Raw genomic sequence first — 4,185 nt, 5'->3', positions numbered from 1 at the left:
ATGAGCAGGAGCAAGAACAAAAGCATTCCTATTGAGGCTGATCCTGAACCTGAAAGGACCTTGAAGCGAATGCTAAGGGAAGCTAAGGCACAATTCTCTGTAGAGGACCTAACAGAAATCTTCAAAGAAGAAGAACTCATGGCAGCCGAAAACAACAACAATGCCAACAATGCAAGGAAGGTGCTGGGTGACTTTACTGCACCTACTCCCGACTTCTATGGGAGAAGCATCTCTATCCCTGCTATTGGAGCAAACAACTTTGAGCTTAAGCCTCAATTAGTTTCTCTAATGCAACAGAATTGCAAGTTTCATGGACTTCCATTGGAAGATCCTCATCAGTTTTTAGCTGAATTCTTGCAAATCTGTGACACTGTCAAGACCAATGGGGTTGACCCTGAGGTCTACAGACTTATGCTATTCCTTTTTGCTGTAAGAGACAGAGCTAGGATATGGTTGGACTCACAACCTAAAGAGAGCCTGAACTCCTTGGAAAAGCTAGTCAATGCCTTCTTGGAAAAGTTCTTTCCACCTCAAAAATTGAGTAAGCTTAGAGTGGAAGTCCAAACCTTTAGACAGAAGGAAGGAGAATCCCTCTATGAAGCTTGGGAAAGATACAAACAATTAATCAGAAAGTGTCCCTCTGATATGCTTTCTGAATGGAGCATCATAGATATTTTCTATGATGGTCTGTCTGAACTGTCCAAGATGTCATTGGATAGCTCTGCTGGAGGATCTCTTCATCTGAAGAAGACGCCTACAGAAGCTCAAGAGCCGATTGAAATGGTTGCAAATAACCAATTCATGTACACTTCTGAAAGGAATCCTGTGAACAATGGGACTAATCAGAAGAAAGGAGTTCTTGAGATTGACACTCTGAATGCCATATTGGCTCAGAACAAAATATTGACTCAGCAAGTCAATATGATTTCTCAAAGTCTGTCTGGAATGCAAAATGCACCAGGCAGTACTAAGGAAGCTTCATCTGAAGAAGGAGCTTATGATCCTGAGAACCCTTCAATGGAAGAGGTGAATTACATGGGAGAACCCTATGGAAACACCTATAATCCTTCATGGAGAAATCATCCAAATCTCTCATGGAAGGATCAACAGAGACCTCAACAAGGTTTCAACAATAATAATGGTGGAAGAAACAGGTTTAGCAATGGCAAGCCTTTTCCATCATCTTCTCAGCAACAGACAGAGAGTTCTAAGCAGAACCACTCTGACTTAGCAACCATGGTCTCTGATCTAATCAAAACCACTCAAAGTTTCATGACTGAAACAAGGTCCTCCATTAGAAACTTGGAGGCACAAGTGGGTCAGCTGAGCAAGAAAATTACTGAACTCCCTCCTAGTACTCTTCCAAGCAATACAGAAGAAAATCCAAAAGGAGAGTGCAAGGCCATCAACATGGCCAAATTTGGAGAGGAGGGAGAGGCAGTGAACACCACTGAGGAAGACCTCAATGGACATCCACTGGCCTCCAATGAGTTCCCTAATGAGGAACCATGGGAATCTGAGGCTCATAATGAGACCATGGAGATTCCATTGGACTTACTTCTGCCATTCATGAGCTCTGATGAGTATTCTTCCTCTGAAGAGGATGAGTATGTCACTGAAGAGCAAGTTGCTAAATACCTTGGAGCAATCATGAAGTTAAATGACAAGTTATTTGGAAATGAGACTTGGGAGGATGAACCCCCTTTGCTCACCAAAGAACTAGATGACTTGTCTAGGCAGAAATTACCTCAAAAGAGACAAGATCCTGGGAAGTTCTCAATACCTTGTACCATAGGCACCATGACCTTTAAGAAGGCCTTGTGTGACTTAGGGTCAAGTGTAAACCTCATGCCTCTCTCTGTAATGGAGAAGCTAGGGATCTTTGAGGTGCAAGCTGCAAAAATCTCACTAGAGATGGCAGACAATTCAAGAAAACAAGCCTATGGACTTGTAGAGGATGTTCTGGTAAAAGTTGAAGACCATTACATCCCTACTGATTTCATAGTCCTAGAGACTGGGAAGTGCATGGATGAATCCATCATCCTTGGCAGACCCTTCCTAGCACAGCAAAGGCTGTGATTGATGTTGATAGAGGAGAATTGATCATTCAAGTGAATGAAGAATCCTTTGTGTTTAAGGCTCAAGGATATCCATCTGTCACCATGGAGAGGAAGCATGAAGAGCTTCTCTCAAAACAGAGTCAAACAGAGCCCCCACAGTCAAACTCTAAGTTTGGTGTTGGGAGGCCACAACCAAATTCTAAGTTTGGTGTTAAACCCCCACATTCAAACTCTAAGTTTGGTGTTGGGAGGTTCCAACATTGCTCTGAACATCCCTGAGGCTCCATGAGAGCCCACTGTCAAGCTACTGACATTAAAGAAGTGCTTGTTGGGAGGCAACCCAATGTTATATTTTATCTATTTTTTCTTTGTTATTTTATGTTTTCTGTAGGTTGATGATCATGAGAAGTCACAAAATCAATTGAAAAAGCAAAAACAGAAAGAAAAAACAGAAAGAAAAATAGCACACCCTGGAGGAGACTTAGCTGGCGTTTAAACGCCAGTAAGGCTAGCAGATGGGCATTTAACGCCCATTCTGGCACCATTCTGGGCGTTTAACGCCAGAAAGGGGCACCAGAATGGCGTTAAATGCCAGAAATGGGCATGAACTTGGCGTTAAACGCCAGAAATAGGCACCAGCCCGGCGTTTAACGCCAGAATTGGCACAGGGAGCAATTTTGCTCGCCACTTGGTGCAGGGATGACTTTTCCATGACACCTTAGGATCTGTGGACCCCACAGGATCCCCACCTACCCCACCACTCTCTCTCTTCTTCACCCATTCACCAATCACCTCAACACCTCTTCCCCAAACACCCTTCACCTATCAAATTCCATCTTTCTCTTCACTACTCACATCCATCCTTCATAAAACCCCACATACCTTACCATTCAAATTCAAAACACTTTCCCTCCCAAAAAATCCCTCCCATAACCGAACCCTACCCCTCCCCCCACCCCTATATAAACCAATCTTCACTCCTTCATTTTCACACAACCTAAACACTACTTCTCCCCTTTTTGGCCGAACCACAAAGCCATTCCCTTTCCCCTCATTTCTTCTTCTTCTACTCTCTTCTTTCTTCTTTTGCTCGAGGACGAGCAAACCTTTTAAGTTTGGTGTGGTAAAAGCATTGCTTTTTGTTTTTCCATAACCATTTATGGCATCCAAGGCCAGAGAAACCTCTAGAAAGAGGAAAGGGAAGGCAAAAGCTTCCACCTCCGAGTCATGGGTGATGGAGAGATTCATCTCAAGGGTGCATCAAGACCACTTTTATGAAGTTGTGGCCTTGAAGAAGGTGATCCCCGAGGTCCCTTTCAAACTCAAAAAGAGTGAATATCCGGAGATCCGACATGAGATCCGAAGAAGAGGTTGGGAAGTTCTTACCAACCCCATTCAACAAGTCGGAATCTTAATGGTTCAAGAGTTCTATGCCAATGCATGGATCACCAAGAACCATGATCAAAGTGTGAACCCGGACCCAAAGAATTGGCTTACAATGGTTCGGGGGAAATACTTGGATTTTAGTCCGGAAAATGTAAGGTTGGCATTCAACTTGCCCATGATGCAAGGAGATGAACATCCTTACACTAGAAGGGTCAACTTTGATCAAAGGTTGGACCAAGTCCTCACAGTTATTTGTGAAGAGGGGGCCCAATGGAAGAGAGATTCAAGAGGAAAGCCGGTTCAATTGAGAAGGCATGACCTCAAGCCCGTGGCTAGGGGATGGTTGGAGTTTATTCAACGCTCAATCATTCCCACTAGCAACCGGTCTGAAGTTACTATAGACCGAGCTATCATGATTCATAGCATCATGATTGGAGAAGAAATAGAAGTTCATGAGGTTATATCCCAAGAACTTTATATGGTGGCGGACAAGTCCTCTACCTTGGCAAGGTTAGCCTTTCCTCATCTCATTTGTCACCTCTGTTATTCAGTTGGAGTTGACATAGAGGAAGACATCCCCATTGATGAGGACAAGCCCATTACTAAGAAGAGGATGGAGCAAACAAGAGACCCCTCTCATCATCAAATCCCTGAGATGCCTCAAGGGATGCACTTTCCTCCACAAAACTATTGGGAGCAACTGAACACCTCCCTAGGAGAATTGAGTTCCAACATGGGA

The 4,185-nt window shown here is 43.8% G+C and overlaps 1 non-coding gene across 1 annotated transcript; it reads right to left on the bottom strand.

The window, feature by feature from the left end:
* Window positions 1-543: 543 nt before the first annotated feature.
* Window positions 544-651, bottom strand: LOC112704577 (small nucleolar RNA R71). The gene has a single exon (XR_003155194.1). It is a non-coding gene; the product is annotated as a small nucleolar RNA R71 (small nucleolar RNA).
* Between the last annotated feature and the right edge of the window lie 3,534 nt (window positions 652-4,185).

Source organism: Arachis hypogaea, chromosome 7, assembly GCF_003086295.3.
Source record: "Arachis hypogaea cultivar Tifrunner chromosome 7, arahy.Tifrunner.gnm2.J5K5, whole genome shotgun sequence".
In the NCBI taxonomy this organism is placed as follows: Eukaryota; Viridiplantae; Streptophyta; class Magnoliopsida; order Fabales; family Fabaceae; genus Arachis; species Arachis hypogaea.
This window is presented reverse-complemented; position numbering and strand designations above follow the sequence as displayed.